The sequence below is a fragment of the Anser cygnoides genome, chromosome 4, assembly GCF_040182565.1.
Source record: "Anser cygnoides isolate HZ-2024a breed goose chromosome 4, Taihu_goose_T2T_genome, whole genome shotgun sequence".
NCBI lineage: Eukaryota > Metazoa > Chordata > Aves > Anseriformes > Anatidae > Anser > Anser cygnoides.
In genome coordinates, this window is record NC_089876.1 from 3,249,741 (window position 1) to 3,269,822 (window position 20,082).

Genomic DNA, 20,082 nt, shown 5'->3' on the forward strand with positions numbered 1-20,082 from the left:
GGAGCTGAGTCACTCGCATGGACAGAGACAGAGACCTTTTCACAGAAATTGTTCCTCCGTGAGCTTTTTAAGACTCCAGCAAGTCTGTAAAAAAAATCCAGGCCTCTTCTTGGTAGCCTTTCTGTGACGGCGGTGGTGCCCGCGGAGCGTTTTGCTCAGCTGTGTATCGCCTCCTCCTGAGGATTTATCCGTGGCTGTGCCCGGGTGCAGAATGACCTGAGGTTTCCAGCTGGCAGAACAAAGCCAGGGGATCGTGTTTGTCGGCTGTTTGCTCAGTGTCCCGGTAACAGGACATGGGGCACCTGGAAACTTTGGCATGCAGAACTTGTATTTCATTATCTTTTTTTTTTTTTTCCTAAAGAAACTGAGAAAAAGAAAAAAAAAGCTTTATTTTTTTTTCTTTTTTTTAAACAAAAAGCAAATTGTATAAGGGAGGAAGAAATTATTGTCGGGAGGCCAAACTGTCACCTGCTTGATTGTAGACTGTTTGAATATGGGCTCAGGGGAGATAAGTGAAAGCTGAATGTGGTTTTAGGTTCTGGAAGGAGCACTTGAGGGATTTCTGGAAAATCCTGAGTGCCAGGGATGGGGCGGTGAGACAACACGAGGCCAAGGTGCCAGCACGTGATGTTCCTGGGGTACGGGCTCCAAGAAAACCAAAGGACATGAGGCCTCGAGCACTGGGTGGCTGAGCTTTCTTGTTGAAGGCTCTTGTGGGCGCTGCGAGCTTCGAGAGGAGAATGGGGAAAGGGTTTGGAGGAGAGAGCTGCTGGGATTTACTGACAGCCAAATCCCATCGGGCTCAGCAGGTCCTAAGCTCAGACGTGCCCCAGCACCGCCAGCAAACAGCCTGGATGCTCAGCTTTGCCTTTCATTTCTTCTCCCAGCCCCATCCCAACCAAACCTGGACCCAACAAAGCAATTTTCCAAGCTGGACAGACCCTGGGCCAGAATAACGCGGCTGGTTTTAGGCTCTCTGTATGTCCCTAAGCATCAGGCAGCCAGCCTAACATTTTGACTGAGACTTTTGACGGCTTGCTCTTACAAATTCCCTTCTGTTTCTCTCCCAGCAGCGCTGGGTAATTTTACCAGTCCTTGTTCTGTCTTGTTTCGCCCTTCCTTTGTGGTCTGGGACCAGAAAGCTGTTTCCAAAAATTGGATTTGGGTGCCAGCCTCCTGCCGGTGCCGGTCACCAGCTCTGCCCACCTTGCTGCAGTGTGCTGTCCTCCTTGGCCACCTCAGAGCCAAACACGTTCTGTCCTTTTGGGAATTACATCCTAGCGATCTGAATGTCACAGCAGGCTGCCCGCTTTAACACAGGAAACATTTGTGCCTGCTATTTAAGAGAAATAAGTCGCTCATGTTTCCCTGGGAACCAGCCTGTCAGTCGGGCTTGCTTGACTCCCCTGTTATTAAAATAAAATGTGAAAGTGTAAATGGATACGTTGCAAGTTGTGGAAGGGTAAAATGCAATCTGGGTATGTTTCGTATCCAAAATATGTACCCTTACGTAAAGAAGGAGCTAAATTTGAGTGCTTTTTCAGATGATTTAGGTGCGTCATTATGCTTTCAGATTACTTTTGGGGCTGTATCTTCATGCACAGAACTTGGAGGCCGTCTGTAACGAAATCCCAGCGGCTCAGCAGTTGTTGCATTATGTCTGTGTGCAGGTTATACAAAACGCTTGCTCCCCAGGCCCCTCGGCACTAGTTCCTTCTGCTGCCTGTGGGTGCACGGAGGCTGTATTTCCTTCTCTGTTCTACTCCTTAGCCTATTTTTTGGAGCTTTTCTCTTCACCCCAGGAGAGCCTTTGCTCCCGACTTTGCCCTCCCGACTTTGCTCCCGACTTTTAAGGCTTACCGTCCAGACCTGCGTCTTTTAAAGACTGCAGGTTACCCGCGGGGCAAGCTATTTTTAGGGAAGGCAGTACCAGGACGGCCCGTTGCACTTGGCAGCGTACATGTGCGGCAGACAAAGGCAGCCTCTGTCCTGGACGGCTTGCAGCCCCGGCGTGGTGAGGAGCCGAGACAGGCACGGGCAGACAGCGAGGCTCAGCAGACAACAGGACCCTTCCCGGGATGTTCCTGCCCTGGATGAGGCGCAGGAGGAGACGCAGGGCTGAGAGCAGGATGGAAATGGTGGCGAGGGCAGGAGGACTCGGCGGACTCCTCGCTGGCTTGTGCAGGTATCTGCCCTCGGCCTTTAAAGGGGGAGCATCCAAAGCAGAGAACCTGGCAGTGCTGCTGCCACCTGGTCAAAGCTAAATATCAAAAATGAGACCTGTAGGACTTGTTTGCGTTTTTTCCGCTGTTCTCACCGCAGTTGCTATTGCTTGTGCCTCCCTCTGCTACCTGCTGTGAGATGCTCTCCGGCAGGCGCCGCGTTGTTATCACCAGCAGAGCCTCCTCCCAGATTTCCACATTCAATCCTCTTCCTTTGCACCCGCCAAATTTTCATTTCCTGGACTCTCGGTGTTCAGAATAGCTTGAGCGATCACAGTTTCATGCAAGCGAGGCTGAATTGGTTGCAAAGTAGAGCTGAGGTCTGTAACTGCTTCCATAAGAAGGCACAGAGCTAGGACTCTCCCAGAGATTACTTAAGAAGGATTTTCCAGAGGAGTACAACATCATGAAAGGCTTGGAGACAAGTCAACATTTGCTGTGTTATCCAAGAACATGAGGTCATTGAATGAAGCGAGCAAGCTCTGAGCAAACCAAAGGTGTTTGGTTTAATACCAATAAAAGATACGGTTCACCATATCGCTAACACCATAAAAGATATGGTTCCTTGGTGGAGCTCTTTGCTGCAGGGTCTCAGGTTGGTGAATAAGGAGACATGAGCACAAACAGGCTCATGAAAGCAAATTCCTAAGAAGGATTCTAAATACATAGAAAATATATCTATATTATGAAGTCCCTGAGCAGAAAATAACTGGGATCAGAGAGGGGCGAGTCTTATTCTTCCCCATGTGGAGGCAGTATACTGTCCTGGACAGATTTTGTTCTCACCCAGGACAGTTCTGTTCCTTGCCAGCCCCATTTTTCTGCCTCTTTCTTTTCCTTTCTTTCTTTTCTTTCTTTTTTTTTTTTTTTTTCTTTTTTTTTTTTTTTTTTTTTTTTTTCTTTTTTCTTTATTTTTTCAAAAATTTCACACCCTCTGGTGTGGCTGGGGTACTGCTGTCCTTCCCGGTGTCTCCTGAAAATAACTTTCTCTGGGATTGTTGAGAGACGTAGCATGATGCAAGGGAAAAGTGCGTATAATCAAAGCCTGAAATGCAGAAGCGTGGCTCACCCAACGACGGTGGGGCCTGAAGGTACAGGAAGGATGCGTCTCATACGTATCCCCCCTTGGTATGCACACACAACCCCCTCTGGCTGTCCTGGGATGTCTCACAGGACTTGTGCAGCCCACGTAAGGCAGAGCAGCCGTGCAGGCTCCCTTCTGGATGCCCCAGATGTTGTGTTCGAGGAGGCAGTGGGAGACATCCCGGCTGTCGGACAGCCCCTGGCCGGCACACAGATGTGCGAGCTCGTGCGGGTGCCTATGTGTAGGGGACAGTGCTCTCTTTTAGCCCGCTTTCTGGCTGCGCTCCTGCAGAAGCACTTCCAATTTCCCTAGCAGAAATGAAACCGGAGGGTTACTTCAGCTAGGAGAACTCGCAGAAATGGAATCGCACGGGATTTTTAAAGTTAATCAAAAAGAAGTGGTACGGACGAATACTTGGGACTTGAAGCTTGAGAGATGCAAGCTAGAAATAGCGACACATCGCTGGCATTCAGTGCACGCTCACTGCAACCATTTATCGAGGATTACAATGGAGATTGCACAGAGATTACTTCTGCCGTTGTCGAGATCAGATGCGTTTCTCAGCAGCTATATTCTTCCAAGAAACTGTGTAGATAAGTGTTAGAGACAGTAGCTGTCAGGTTATTAGAAGAAATTATTGTTTGAGCTGTATCGTCCTGGAAATCACCTTCTTAGAAGGGAATAAAGAAGGAAAAAACCCTTTCATTTCAGGGGAATTTCAGGAGTTGTCCTTCTCACCTGGGCTTGTTTTGTTTCTCGCTGTAAAGGTGAGCTGGATGGTTACCCTGGATTGTTGGCCGTAGCGGGGACGTATTTATGATGGATCTCCCTGTCAGCTTGTCAAACGATGACTGAGCAGCAGACGTCACAATTATTCACTGCTCTGAATTTCTGTAGCTACGCTGGAATGACTGGAAGGTCACAGGGTTTTTTAGCAAAGGGCAGGCTCTCTGAAGCAGCTTTTGAAATTGACTGTAGCCAGAATATTCTTTCAAAGGGAGGCTGCGGGGCTTTCAGATCCCCTTTGTAGTCTTGGTAAAACCTTTTATTGAATTATTATCAGGGGATTGCGAGGAGAAGGGGAAAAACATTCACAAGAAGTGATGCTGTTTGATCTTTGCCCTTCCCCGTTGTGTTTATGATCAGCGGTCTTTCTTCTGCTAAAACATCTAGCGGGATTTTTTATTTATATTAACATGTTTCTCTCTCCTGTGCCGGATGTGGTTTTGCTTTTTCTCCTGGGAATGTGTGTTTTTGTGTGCCTATTGCAGTGTCCCTCAACTGGGTGAATGAATCATGGAAATTCCGTATTACGTGCGGATGGAAAGATAATAAAGGATTAAATCTGAGCCCCATCGGTGAGTTTGCTTTGCCTGCTTTGCCTGGAGCAGGTAAAAAGGATTAGTCCCTCCGTAGTAAACAAACTGTGCGGAGGATGGAAAAGTCAGCTGGGCTGTTTGGAACTGCTGTAATGTAATTATTTAACACAGGCATTTCCAAACTGTGCTTAGTGTACTGCTTCGGGGAGCACAAGCTGCTCCGCCGTCGCATGTTGCCCAGCCCAGATCAGGGAACCTTGGAAGCCAAAGGCAGCACCCAGCTTCCCTTACGATAACGATTCCTTGATTAGAAAATCAGAAAAGCCCTGTTCTATGCTACGTATATTTGCTTATGAGTTAAATGGGGACATCAGTGCACGAGCGGATCCCTCAAAGGCATGAGCAGGTGCCAAACTAGTGTTTCACCAACCTTTTTAAATCTGTGGATAAAAAAAAAAAACACGCTGTGTGAGGATGGTAAGAGGAGAAGGTTTTTTATATTGAATGTCAGGAATGCAGTGTTTTGGAGCACCGAGGAGTACTGAGTGCTGCCTGCTTTTCATCTCCCCTCCTGCTCTCTTTTACAGGCAGCTGGATCTTTATTTTTCCTAGAAAAGCTTTGTGCCATGCTTGATCCTCATCTCGCCTGACAGTTCTAGGAATGTGGCATTATGTTGCTCAAGGGGAATCTGGAGGACAATCGCTTAATGGCTTTGCATCATTATTTTGCTTGGCAGAACAAAAAGCATCAATCCAGCCAAGAGATCCCCTTGACAAGACTTCAAACACCCCCAGACCCAGAAGGACGGGTCAGTACAGTGTCCAGGTACCCCTCCAGGCCCACCGTGATCTGTCCTGATTAATTTGCTATCCTCCTTCCCCCTTTGAAAGAGTGTGCGTGGACCTGAGCTATTTCTGGCCATCCCCGGAGCCTTGCTGTAGCGCAGAAAAAAACCTTCCAGAAAGAGACCTTCCAGGCAATACCCTTCTCCTACTTTATGTGGATTAGTTCTGTGGCTCGCAGCTCTTGGCAGCCTCCTCAGGTGTGTTGCACAAGGAGATATTTCTCCCTAGCTTTTGGGTTACGCTCTACGGACTTTCATCATTCACTTCGCGTTTCATTCATGAACCTGCAGCTCATGGGTTCTTCCCGGGAAAGATGCCTTATTTACTTTGAAGGCCAGCTGTTCGCAGACCACAAGCTAAGAAAAGTAAATTTCAGAGGCACAAAACGTCCTTGTTTTATGATTTCATCAAATTTCAAAGGAACTGCTGTCTGAATCAGCCATACATCATCCATACCTACTAACCCTTCTTTCTTAATGCGCCAAACACTGCATTAAAAGATGTGCTTGCAATACGTTTTATCTTTATTTTCCCACAGGTAATTGCATTTCTATGCATCCTCAAAATGTCTTGCAAACATGTCGAGGGCTTTCGAGCTGGCTGGGCTCTGTTGCCAAATTTAAACTGGAGAACGAGGGTAGAGCCCAGGGGACCCCAGCTACTCCGAGCTTTCTAGATTTAGTTCAAATCCTTCAAATTGCAGCCAAGTGAGCTGAAAGCTAGTGCAGTCCTGGAGCATGGTTGTTTATTTGCTGTGGAGGAAATAGAAGTGCCATTCAGTAGGAATTGGCTCGCCAGCTTTCCCAGCTGCTGGATGACTAGCATCTCTCATGGGTCAGCTTCTCTGTGGGAACAGGGAGCACCGGTCTGTTCTTCGCCGTGGCTTCTCTTTGGCTATGAAGAGACACGGCTCTGGTAGGAGACAGCCCCCCCAAGGCAGGTATTGCTCTGAGGAAATCCTGGCTTCCTCCCCGTCCCCTCCAGAGAGGCAGCTCCAACCTGGACCATCAAACTGACCCTCCTTCCTCACCATCTCGGACTCTGTCCGGTCCTGTGGGAGAGGCTGCTCTTTCCAGCCAACATAATCCACCTCGCTGCCAATTCTTCCCTTTCCAGATATAGCTGGTTTAAACAGGGATATGGCTCACTTCCCTAAAGTCCTTTAATTTGCAAAGCTCTGCTTCCATCTGTAGGCTTGGTGGAGACCCTGTGCCATGGGGCATGAACAAGGGCAGAGCTTCTCCATCAGCACCCAGTGTGGGTGTGCAGGCTGGGGACAGCCATCTTTTGGGCTTGAAGGCTCAGGAATCACATTTCAAATGTAAGTAAACAGCCTGTGGCCACGGGATGCCCGTTGTCCTTCACTGGCTGTCAAATACTACCGAAGTTTCCACATCTGGGTGCTTTAAGATGCTTTGCAGATATCAGCTACAGATATCAGTACGGGCAGTGATAAGAATGCAAGGTCTGGAAGGAAAGGGCCCACACACAACCACTGTACACATGAAATGGAAAAGTTTGCACAGTTCCTATTTAACATTTGGTTGAAGCTGGAAAACCCACGTCCCATGTTATTGCTGCTTTTTTTCTCCAGATGTTTTGGCTGTGTGCAGGTGTGAACCTCAGGCAGTCAGATGAATGGTGTATAAACCTTAAAAATGCTCGGAGGTAATGTGCAGACACGACCGTTCCCATCCAAGACATTTTTTTTTAAAGACCTCCTCTGCCATGCAGCCAGCATTTGATGGGGACACCGTGGGACACCCAAGCGGTTCAGCTCTACCGGGGGATCCTCACCCTGTGTGTTACACGTTCCTCATTCCTTCCTGTAAACTTTTTTTTTCAGAGAGGGACTCTAATTTAATAAAAATGTGCTGTTTACAGGGCTGCTGCCTGGAGACAGACTTTTACCATATAGCCGCAGCTGCGTGACACACATCAAATTCAGAAGCAGGAGAGCCCTGTCACCGGGTGGGCTGTTACGGGGCTCTGAATGCTGCCTCCTGGCTTGTTAAGCCCTAATGAGGTGTTCACTTTCCCCTGCCTTTGGGACAGGTCTGTATCATCAAGGTCTGAGCCCTGAGGGTAGTTTTTAGGATATCTATCTTGCAGCAGCCTCGATGGTATCTCCGAGGGGCGCTGTGGGTTAATGTTGATTCCCAGCGCAGTCCTTCACCCAGGTACCAGGCTTGTCCTAAAGGAGCACACAGAGATTTATTAGGCCCAGGGCTTTGACTTTTCAAAGCAATTTGCAGCACGGGGGTGTAGGTTGCAATAAATTTGAGACCGATGCGAATTTTCTTGGCCTGTGCAAGCTGCTGGATGCTTTCAAGGGAAGTCACGCAGTCGTGTTTTGGCAGGTAGGGACGGTGCTTTAGTTCCTCTGGGTTTGTCTCCAGGCTGAGTTCTGTTTGTATTTGAGTGTCAGAAAGCTTCAGAAAGTTTATTTATTTTTTTATTCATATTTATGCTGTGCAGGAATGAGATAGGAAGGGTTGTCCAGGTGGAAGTGTGGCACTTTGGAGAGCGTTAACTGGGGCTAACTGGGGAGATTTGGGGAAAGCGGTGCTTCCAGGTTGGCAGGAGGGACTGGACGCGATTTGGGGAGCCATGTATCAACACTCAGCTGGGATTTGGTGACGGGACGTGTTTGTGGTGACATTTTGGGGTGACGACAGCACGGTCGTGACAGCACGCTGACTCGGGGAGGGCGTTTGCGTTTTGTGTGAGGGTTTGGCCACGCTGGGGTGATCCCCGTTAGGGCCGGTTTTAGGGTTTTTGGGGTGACTTTCCATGATTTGTAGTGCGGAGAGGAGCATTTCAGGGGGCACCACCTGAGGACGGGGGTGATGGCGGAGAGGCCCCTTCACCTCACACCAGAGCCGGGGGTCCCGGCGCTCCATGTGGGGGCTCCTTCGGGGTGCAGATTTGCGGGCGGTTAAAACCCCCCAAAACGTGCCGGTGGGCCGGGGCAGAGCCCGGCGGGCCGCGGCTGAGCCTCACGCCCCTCAGGCGGCGAGGAGGAGGAGGCGGCGAGGAGGAGGAGGAGATGGAGGAGGAGGAGGAGGAGGAGCGGGGAGGAGAAGGGGGGGATCCTCGAGGCGGAGCCGGGGCGGGCCGAAGGGGAGGCGGCTGGAAAACAGGCCGCCGCTGGTTCTCGCCTCGCAGTGCCAGGAGCCGCCGCCGGAGCCGCGCCGGGAGCAGCGAGAAAGCGGGGAGGGGAGCGAGGCGCTGAGGCGACCAAGGGCGGCCGGCGAGACCCCCGTCCCCTCCGGTCACCGCAGAGAGAGGTACCCGCGCCCCGCCGCCCTCAGCGGGGGGCTCCCCGCCGGCCTCGGGGGCTCCCCTCAGGGCTGGCGGCCGCTGCCCGGCCCCGCTGCTCCCCTCACGGCTGTCCCCGGCTTGGGGCCGGGCCGCCCGCAGCCCCCCCCCGGCCACCTGCCGGCGGTGAGGGGCGGCAGGGGGCAGCCGTCGCCCCCCGCCGGGAGCCCGAGTCCCTGCGGCTGAGGTGGCCCCGGACGGGGACGGAGCACGGCCCCCGGCCTGCTGCATCCCCCTGCTGCTCCCCCCAAATCGCCCCCAAAATGTGCTGAGGTGGGCGGCCGAGCTGCCCCCGGCGAGCAGGAGGCGGCGGGGGGCGGCTTTAGCCCTGTTTTGGGGAGGCTGAGGGGAAGCAGGTTGGGGGCACGGAGCTCGGACAAGTGGCAGAGCATCCCTCAGAGCTGTCTTGTCTTGTCTTCTTCTTCTTATTTTCTTTTTTTTTTCCCCCCCGTGTGTTTATGTCAGCGGACAGCCTGCACGGGATTCGTGTCGCCGCGCGCCTCTGCTTTCCCTGCCTCGGCGTCTCGGGCGATGACACGCGAATAAAGGTTAAGTAGGAAAGGCACCGTAAGCTGACATCTCGGTGTAAATCACGAGCCACGAAGGCTCGCAGCCCGCTGGTGTGCGGTGTGCCTTGTTTACACGGAGCTGTTACGCTACCGGGGGCTTGGCAGTCCGGCCGGATCCGGTGTTTTCAGCCACATCCATTGACTTCTCGGGATCGCGCCGTCTTTCAGATCGCTGTGGTGGATCAGGAATTAGTCCCAGACACGCAGTAGCGAAATGCGTGAAGCCAGTTGTCACCAAACCTGACCTCAAAACAAAGCTTTTTAGCAATTTACATCCTTCATCCCGGCAATACAGCTGCTCCGCTTGATCCTTGCTGTCTTAGCACCCCAAAAAATCCTGCCCTTATTCTATAGGCACGCTGTCTCAAAGCCGGTTTAAAGTCCAATGTAAAGAGAGGGCTGAGGCCAGCTGTAATTGTCCAGCTATATTAGATGCAAACACAAGCTTTATGTAAAAGTGAAACCATATGTATCAGCTAATACACATCCACTTAGCGATCCTGCACAAACAGAGTTGTGTCCAGGGCTCTGTCCTCGGCTCACCCTGTTGATCCCTTTTCCCTTAGCCCGTACAACACAGTCCGGTTCCCGGAGTTACCAGACAAGTTTAGCGGAGGACACGGAATCAGCCTGCGAGTATTGCTGTCTTGTGTAAGAATGCAGTATGTTTTCAGTCTTTTACAAATGTTGCTTTATTGACTTACTGATAACATTTTGCTCTCCTAGGTCCTTTTCCCTTTTCAAATTGTTAGCTGAACACGAGCTAATCTTTTATGGCCCTCCTGTGGAACAGATGTGTGGTGTTTTTCAGTGAGTAGCAGGGTTCATAGTTTCAGCTGGTTTAGCCTCTAAAAAAGACAAAACTGATTTTTCCCTTGTCCCCCCTGTTCAGCCTTTTGTGGAGTGGGAAACAGATACAGACAAATACTGAGCTGGCAAAAAAAAAAAAGGACAGTCTTTGGTCTGACTTAGTGCCTGGATCCAAATCATTGCATCGCTACTCACGTATTTACATGGGCATCTTAGGGTTTAGAGGAGCAACTAGCTGGTATTTTGGTCCAACTGTGTGTGGCAATTGCCTGGAGATCTGGGTCTTTAAGTCCCGAAAATGGCAGCTGATCTTGGGCACTGCTGTCTTTTATAGTCCTTCTCAATCCTTGGGCTCAGCAAAGCAGCTGCCCTCAAGCTGTACCGTTTTGTGCCACTCTTTCTTGAAATGGTGGGGTGTGTTGCTGGAGCACCACAAGCACACAGCATGTGTCCTGGGAGCCCCTGCCCTTGTCTCTCCTGCTGCTGAAAGCAGTCCTGGGTGTTTTTTTCCAAAAAATCTCTGCTGTGTCTTTCCCACCAAAATGTGTCAGAGAGCTGTCACAAGTTGACTGTGGAGGCTTTGTAACACATCTTTTCCTGTGGTGGGGGAATCTCAGACAACTTGGTGGGCATGAAGAAGCTGGGGTAGAGTTTGAAAAGCTACGTCCTCATAAGCAGAAGGATGCAGCTTACAGGCTCCCTACAGGACGCTTTGGTCTAAAAGGTATGGATCCTACTCTTAATACTGGTGTCCACCTCAGCCTCCACTGCTGGTAGCGTGATTTGGGGTTTTTGCAACATGTAGTAGGCTCCTGCCTTCGAAGTCTGGAGGGGTATTCCTACACGTAGTGTATTCCTGCTGCTTACTGTGAAAGTGGAGCAGCGTTTCCTTTAAACCCCGGGGACTGGGTTATATCGCTTCATGGGTTTTGCGACTGTCTTCCCACAGAAAAATAATCCCTTCTAATGAAATCTAAGACTCTCCATTTAATTTCCTGCTGGCCCAAACGAAGGTCTAAGGAGAATGGCAATGCTGACTTCTGAAGTATGTAGATTTACTTTGTATGATTGGGTTGTACTAAAAAGAAACAGAAATTATTTTCTCTGTGCCTTTGACAAGTATTAAACTACAGCCTGTTGTATTTCACAACTCTAACTGCTGTCTCCTTCTCTCAGTAACCATAATTAACAGACCAGAAAATGGAAAAATGTAGAAATACCCTTTCCCAGTGGCTACAAGCATCAGTCCTGTCTAGAAGTTAATGAAGTCAAGTCTATGAAAATTAAATAACTGAGTTGTTTGCTTCTGTTGGTAAGCTAAAAAGTTGTGTCAGAGTGGTAAATAACGAAGAAGTACAAAGACTACCTCTTGGAAATGAAGCGGGTGGCGATGAATTTGAACTCTTTGTTCTCAAGAGAGTGGCTAAACCGTCTGGCTTAAGGATCTGTCCTGCTCTGCGTTGGTGCAGAAATGAATCCATAGCACAGCAGTAGGGTGGGAGGGTGGCAGTAACCCACCGCGTAGTCCCCTGGCGGCTGGTGAGCGAGGCGGGAGCTGGTTTTTGAACCCCCTTGCACAGTCAGTGTGCTGGCTGCTCTGTAATGAGGGGGTAGAAGCACAGCCGCAAATCAACGAACGCAACCGAGCCCTTGTGTTGTGGGCCCCTAAGAGGTCAGCTGTCCGACAAGTGGCATCACAAAACGGCGTGCCGTTTCCACAGCACCTCGTCGTGTTCCTGCTGAGGGAGCGCGAAAGTTCTGAGTCGCTTCGATGATGCACCCGGTTATCCTCTGCCCCTGTCGAGGAGTTGGCTGCGATGCGTCCAGGTATTTATTCCTTGCTCTGCGCAGAGGGCATGCTGGGGTGCGCGCAGCGATACCGCTCGAGTTTGTGCCGGTCTCCATGGCGATGGGTTACAAATCCTCGCTTTCTGAAATCTGATGTTTCTGTGGTTTCTTTTATTTTAAGAATAAATTCCAGAAATACTGTGGGTGGGAATACGAGCTACTTAGAAAAATCAAACTTCCTGGTGGCTCGGCTGAGCACCAGCGCACCACGTGCGTTGCGGTGTCTGGAGCGCGTGTTGATGCAGTGCGGCTGTTCCACGGCGCGAGTGGCTCTGCTCTGACAAGCGGCTTTGTAAGAACCCGAGCTTGAGGTCCTCTGTTTGTGGCTCACTTGTGAACGTACTTTGGGGAGCCCGTGTGGTTCAGCTCCTCCCTGTACCTTCCGAGGTTCCACTGCCACCTGTAATGAAGCCTCCTGAGGTTTAACTTGACACATGCAATTGTCTTTCCTGGAGCAGGGTATCGCCAGCGCGGTTTTAGCAGTCTCGTTCTTCAGCTGTGCGGGGCGCGTGGTTTTTTTAAGGAGTTCATGGCAACGTCCTTCACCTTCACCTGACCGGAGCACACCCGTCACATCGCCAAAACGCCCAGCTGTGCCACCAGGGTTTGGCTGTATTCTCTGGTCATCCTTTGGGAAGAAAAGGCGTCGGGTACCTGAGCCAGCACTCGTGAGGAGCCCCGGGGTAGGATTTGGGCTGCAGGCTGGAGGGACAGCGCTGGTGGGGGGGGCAGCGCTTTGCTGCCCACCCTGGCTGCAGAGAACGCAGCAGGCAGGGGTTTTGCAACAACCTGTTTGCAGGATGCAGCTGGCACTAACGTGCCGCAGAGCTTTGCTTTGGCAGATGCATGGTATGTGTAGAACCAGGGAAACACAGAGTATTCTGAGTTGGAAGGGGCCCGCAAGGATCATTGAGTCCAGTGCCTAATGTATCGGTGACTTTTTTTTCTCTGGAAGTCTTTAAATTCAGTGGATTTTAAAAAAAGTGGTGCTTCTTTGGCGAATTTTAATTAAGCCTCGTGGTTTAAGTGCAGTTCTGTCTTTTCGTGGCCGCTGGAGTTTTTATTTTGTGACTTCTTCAGGCCAGAGACGTGGAGGTTGTAAGCATGGAAGCAGCGGGGAGTTCTGGCACCGAGGAAGGTTGCCGTGAAGGTGGTGAGATGAGCACATCACCGGGAACGAACAGCGAGAGGGGATCAAAACAGCCCTCCCTGCTCTTCACACCGGAGTTTGATCCCCGAGCTGTTTCAGAGTGGTTCTCTGCAACTGCGCCGCTCTTTAAGATTTTCTGCAAGTCTCGGGGAAACAACACGCCTATTGTTAGAGCTCTCAGATCGCTCCAAATTATGGCGTCTGGGAACTTGCCGGGTCTGAGCGAAGCAGACTTTGCAGCCCTGGAGTAGGGATTTACACAGAGCTTTGGCTGTCGCACGCTCCATTTTCAGAGCCTTTGCCCACATCGTCCTCGGAGACGATTTGTACCTCACTTTCGGGAGCAGGAGGTCGGAGGGAGAGAGCTGGAGGCCACGGAGCAGGTTGGTGGCAGGATGGAGGTTGCAGTAAGGCAGGCAGATTCGCAGCGGTGGGAAGTCCAGAGAGCTGAACTGACGTAAATAAAGCTGATTCCAGGAGTCTTCGGTTTAAAAAAAAACCAAACATTTATTTAATAGGTCTTGAAAGAACTGCAAAGTCTTTATAATGGCTTGAAACTTCCGTTAAAATCTGTTTTTTAAACCCACTGAGCTCAAAGGCAGGAACTCTACCTTTTAAGAAGTCAGAAAATGTTTGTTCTCCCGGCTGATGAAATAGAGAGGTAGATCAGTTCTGAACAATGGGTAGTTATTTATTCTTTTCTTCATAGCTCATTATTCAGCATAATGGTGGATTTTTTTTTTTTTCAAGTGTGCTCTCCAGATTTAGCTGAATGGCATTTAACAGCGTAGGTTGCTGGCATGCTTGGAATGACTCAAATATTGGACAGGATATGATGATGTTTGCACACTTTGAGGAGAGAAAAGGAAAAAAAGCTTTGGTTTGGATCATTTCCGTTGTGAAGTATCTACTCAGGCTACCTTGTAGCTCAAGTATCCAGAAAACACCTTGCTCTAAGCTAGGCAGGGAGTCCTGGCCTGTCCCTAAGCTGGCTGTTGCATACAAAGGAGTGTTTGCCTTTCTATTATAACACCTCTCTTCAGTTTAATTCATTTTGCAGGGCAGGTGGGGAATGCTGGAGTACCAGGCTTTTTCTCCAGATCTCGTACAGGTGTAAATTCCTAATGTTGCTGCTGGACACGCAGACGTTTATTCTGAAGCAGGATTTAAAATTCTTCTGTCCCACGGGCGTGCGTGTTCCAGGATGTAGGTGTAACCTCTTGCTTTGATCTCCTATCTTCTTCTAACAGGATTTTCTTTTTTGGACTCGGTCGCAGTTGTGGTCCCAGAGGACCCTGCCAGGAAGACGTGCATCATTAAAGTGTCTGCTGAGCCTTTGGTTGAACTCCTGACAACCACGGATCCAAAAAGTTGCTGGAAGGAGCCCTATTTTGCAAGACACTGGAACTTGAGCAGTGAAACTGCACCGAGATATTTTCACTGCGCTGTCCTGTCTCTGTCTGCTTATTTCCTCTTTTGCACAAGTGCTCTCCACCCCCGTCAGGGCACAGTCTCACAGCTGGCTTACAGAAATTGAAGGCTGGTGAAGGGCTTGGTCCTCTTCTTGCTTGCATGCTGCTGTGACCGTGGACGAGAGATCCTGAGCAGGGAGCCCACCCCACTGACAAAGCCTTGTACCCCCCCCCCCCGCCTCGCTGCTGAAGCTGATAGCTCCAGCTCTAACCCTGAGATAAAGGTCAGTGCTTTGGGGCTTGCAGTTTACAGTCTGCTGCTCGGATTGTCTGATCTCACAGAACACTACGTGCCATTAATTAACGCTTGCAGAAACACGCTGCTTCCAGTAATGCAGCAGACTAAATTAAACGTCTCTTTCGTAGTCGCGGGGAGCTCGCACCATTGCTGCGGTTGTACAACAGCGTCTGGTGCCTCTGCGTGGACTTTGAAGAGAACCTGTGTGTGTGACAAGGGGGCTTTGGAGCACGGGATCATTGCTCTTTTTGTCCCCTGATTCCCTTGGGGTGGGATCCATGTGCAGCGGGGCAGGATGCTGGGAGGGGATCTGGAGTTTTGGTGGGAGCACGGCGTAAAATCAGCTTTGCTCTCAATAGCTGGCTGCTGGGCTAAGCAGGTAGGAAGCACCGGAGGTCGTAGATCTTGGGGATGACCGAAAGGATTGCAGGTGGGATTTCTCATACCAGGCTCCCAGCCGAGCACAGGGACTGGCAGTGCTGGAGGGGAGAGGAGTCTGTAACGCTAAGCAGGTGAGCTGCGAGGTTTTTTTGTCGTTAGAAGCACAGACATTTTGCTCCGAGCTTCCCGAAACATGAAAGGGATCCGATCCTGAAGATAATTGTGAAAATATTCCAGAAGAAGAGGAGGAACAGCAGAATGGCCTAAGGAAAAAAAAAAAAAAAGAGTCCTCCTCTGACTGCAGGGTGAAGTGTGAAGGAGGCAAAACGGGAGGAAAAAATGCAGATGGGCTCGTGTTAACAAGTGTCCCCGTGCTGTGAGATGCGGGAGAGGCACTCAGCTGTGACCTGTCTCACTGGGAGGGCTGTGCTGGGCAGCTCCTCTGCACACACGTGTCCTGTAGGACGCGGTGGCGTGTGCGATCTCCGTGCCGTTCCTCCAGGAACGGAGCGAGAGGCGAGCACGTGGGAACGGGCAGCTGCGGCTCGCAGCACCTCCTGGCATGTCTCTGACATACGCGACGGGGATGTTAGGAAACATTCGGAAAGCTCTCGTGCTCTGGGGCTGCTGCTGCTATGTGCTGCTGTCGTATTTCTGGTACGAGCAAAGAGCAGCAGGGCCGGAAGGGCCCTTAATAAATTGTCTAATCTGACCTTCTGCCCCAGGGCTGGGTCACATCTATCTAAACTTTCCCAGCAGATGTTTGTCCAACACAGTTCTTAAAAGCCTCCGGTGATGGACTTTCCCCATCCTCCCTGGGTGATCCTGTGAAGTCCTTCATTGTTCTTGCCATTACCGAGATTTTCCTAGTTTCTGCTTCTTCGTGCAGCAGTTGAAAATCGCTGACCTTTTGTTATTGCCCTTTTGTTTTTGTACAGCGAGCGTTGCTCAGCGCCCTCCTTGCAGATTTGTGGCTGGGCCGTGGCTGCAGCTTGCCTGCAGTGCTGCATCTGGCACCTGCCAGACACACGTGGCTCTCGCATGCAGACTTCGGGGCACGATGGATTCCTCCGTTTTCGTTCTGGCAGCTGCACAGATAACGTGTTTTGTCGCGAAAGGTTTCCTTAGGGGTTTACGTCTCTCCACCCACTGTAAAAACAGGGCGCATGCTTTTCTAGCACGTCTTTTCCCCAGGGAAAAGATCCCTGGGATGTTCACCAGCTGTCCCAGAACAGCGCCTCTCCATCGGAGGGTGAAGGTCCTTGCCAGCTGCTATCGCCAAGGCTTTCCCCACGATGAGCTGGGTTGCAGTTTGGGGAACGGGGCTCTCCCGATCTGACCTCCCCGCTCTAGTTCACGAGTGACCTTCTGTGCTCGCACCCTGCCGCGGTTACACACCGTACATCTGATCTGCAGGTACTGTCTCTTTCTTTCTGTGAAGGTTATTCTTGCATTCGCAGAACTGTTTAAGTGTGGCTCTGCAGATTGTTCTGAGAGGAGAGGTAATACTCGAACGTAAAGCAGGGCAGAAAATACAGTGGATAAGCGTTAGGAACATTCCTTACAAAGGAAAGCTGGGTAACGTCAGCCAGAATTAAAGGAGCGATCAGACATTTGCCTGAAAGTTGCTTGATAATTATAATTTTAGGGAAATGATTCCAAATGGCTGTTGTGTGACAGAGCCAGGTATTTTGGTCCTTCTGGGTGAAGTGAGTTTGGGTCTTGCTGCTTGCAGGTGGGCAGATGTCGACAAAACACTGGAGTTTGTATTCCCTGGCCTTGCTGTACACCACAGCTGCACTTATTTTGTCAGGGTTTATAGGGTTTATTTTTCAGGATACTCAGAGGAAGGTAGCAGTTTCATTTGAACTGTGTTAAACTGCTTCACTTTGTGGAGCACTTCACTTTTGGGATGGAACAAATAACTTGCCCGTGTGTATGGGTGCAGGCATTTTCTCTAGATCCTTTAACACCTCTTACACTTTTCAGTGGGAGAGAGGAGGAAGCATGTAAAAAAGGTATGTCTACATACAGAGAGCCTTCGTCCTGAGACACCTGAAGATGCTAACACCAAAATGAAGGCTGGCTGGGGCAGGTCTGAAATCCCTCTTGGCATCAACTTATGTTTATTGCAGTAGAAAGAGCAGGTAAGGAGGAGTAGTCTTGATTTTTTTCTTTGTTTAAACCATCAGTACGTACCTTTTTTGAACTCCCCCCTGTTTTCTTGCAGAGCTTTTGTACAATAGCTCGTGTAATGTGATTCTCCAGTGTCTCTTGTTCTGTTTCAAATAGCAGTGATAGCTCTAGTGTTTTCTTTCCTACTCTTTTTCTCCCTTAATTACAGATAAAGAGAACTTCAATCATGTGGAAAGTATTTTATTAACAGCTTTTGAGTCTAAAGTACTTGTTAACACTGAGCAGGTGTACGGTGCTGTAGGCTGTTGTGCAAAATCCCATGCTTAGCGTTTCTTCATAAGGATTTTTTAGAGTTTTAGAATGATGTTCTTGGGGAGTGCAACTAAATTTGATGGTGCCCCAGACGCAGGCTCCTTGGTGCCACTTCCCTGAGCTCCTGCCTATGGCCATTTCCAATACAGAGCAATATGGGGCTGGCTTTCATTGCTGCAGGGACACACTGCTGGTTCCCGTTCACCTTACTGTCTGCCAGGATCCCCACGTGCTTTTCTGAAGAGCCAGTACGTTCCCAGTTGTGTTGAGAATGGGTTTGCTCTGTCTCAGCTGCAGGACTGCACGTTTGTATTTCTCATCTCCGTAAGGTTTCCTTCAACCCCTTTCTCCAGCTTGCTGGGCAGTCCTGCCCTCCTGTGTATTGACCGCTCCCTCCAGGATGGTATTGTCCCTTTGAGCTCAGTAACCACCTTGTATTCCCCGCTCCCTCCAGCGTGATGTTGTCCCTTTGAGCTCAATTCTCCAACCAAATTTTAACCACCTTGTATTCCACCCGTACCGCCTGTATCTTCGCGTTTGTGGGGACAGGTTAAGTGTCTTTAGGACAGTCAGTCTTCTCAAGATCAGCTAAAGAGAGAATTATTAAAAAAAAAAAAAAAGTGGAAAAGTTGTGTTCAGATTAACCTATGTGGGACTTTTCTATGTAGGAAGGGTGCTGGAAGAAAAGGGGCGTAAAGTGAAAGCATATGGGAATCTTAGAAATACTTCTTGATCTCTTTTTCTTCGTTGATAAGCCAGTGGTCTCTTGTTATTTCCATCCTCATTGATGGCCTGTGGCTTGTTTTTAAGTAGTGATTAAAACCAGAGTGTCCAACGCAGAAGAGATAAACTGAATTTTTCCTGCTGGATGTTGGAAGAAGGAGGCTTCCTTCAGACTGTGACCTGCCTGCTTGCCTGGGCTGGTCTGTTCTCTAGAACATACCTGGCTTAAATGGATCCAGCTTTGTCTCATACCTGGTATTTTTTAATTTCTGTGACTTTTTGATGTCCTCCCCAAGATGCTCTCCAATCTGCTTTAAAAAACCAACAAACGCATTAGTTGCACAGCAGTGAGCAAGTAAGGGCAAAACCATGCAAGGCAGAGCTAACTGGATCATCAGAGCTAACTGGATCATCAGAGCTAACTGGATCATTTCATGGATCATCACTGCAGGCTGAAGGTTGCCTTAATGCAGCTGTGAAACCTTGTTGAACCTCACAGTTACACTGTGACCCTCTGAAACTCCGGAGCCTTTTCTGGAGTTTTGCTACCTAGGAAGTTGCTCCCCCTTTTTGCATTCGTACCTGTGATTTCTCTTAAGCATTTCCTCTTGTTGATGTTGGACCAGTGTGTCAAGAGCGTTTGGAAATCTGAACTTGTAAGCCATAATGCTTGCAGATCCTCCCAGCTCTGAATCATCTCTTGGTTTTATGTCCATACATTCCAGTCTATCAACCCAATTGGTAATGAAAATATTGCACAGCTCTTATGCCTGGCTGGGCCCGCTTTCCAGTGCCCTCTCAGTTAGATATGAAACCCTTGATAATTACGCTCTGAGAGCTATGTTGTCAAGCAGCCATTTTATCATGATTACATCTAGTTCATGTTTTCTTAGCTGGATCTTTCGGGAATGTCATGTGGAACGGTGTCAGCGTTAATAAAGATTGCGTATCCGAATATCCTTATCGCTTCTGCACAGGCATACAATTTTTTCCTGCTGATGTATATATCCTTTATTATTCCATAGATTTCGGAAGATAAAAGGGGCCTTACAGGTGATGAGATTTGCCCTTGTCCCCACTAAAAGCTGAAATGTGTGAGCCATGCCAGATTTATCAGGACTTTCATAACGGGACAGTTGCCATATGACAGCTCCAGGAGATCAAGAGGAAACAATCGTGATGTGTTTATGGGTCCCAAACAAAATAAAACAATTACCTGAATCCAGCCTTCAAAGCAGCCTTTGAACGAATCCCAACCCTCTTTCTGCAAGGGCTGGAAAAATAAAGAACGTGTCTAATCTGCACCAGCTATCAGCCAACTGTTATCTGTGCCTACGTGCTGTTACTCAGATCTCGTTAGCCATCTAATTGGATAATAGGCAGTACACTTCACAACTACATAAGTATATTAAACTTAATCTGCTTTGGAGCTGGGAGGGGAAGATATGCTTGGTGACAAATGGACACAAGAGGCTGGACAGGGGTGGAAATATGGCTCTCTGTCCCCATCACTTCGTTTTCGGGAACTTTATGGGGCAGAGGCTCTGTGGTTTTAGCCTTTACATTAATATTTGAGTCCCAGAGCAGAGCTGCAACACTTTCAAACTTTGCCCACGTTAGCTGGGCAGCTTCACTTTTAAAAGCACGGTTG

General features: G+C 49.5%; 1 protein-coding gene across 3 annotated transcripts in view; it reads left to right on the plus strand.

Annotated features, from left to right (window-relative positions):
* Positions 1 to 20,082, plus strand: part of SMOX (spermine oxidase) — a 73,654-nt gene that overhangs the window by 15,133 nt on the left and 38,439 nt on the right. The window contains exon 1 of one of the 3 annotated variants that reach the window (XM_066997089.1): positions 8,589 to 8,761. The exons of 1 other annotated variant lie outside the window; for it this stretch is intronic. The gene's annotated coding sequence lies outside the window, so the exon portion shown is untranslated. Of the gene's footprint in view, positions 1 to 8,588; positions 8,762 to 20,082 lie in introns of those variants that run through there. One more of the 3 variants, XM_048059757.2, reaches the window with a different exon arrangement.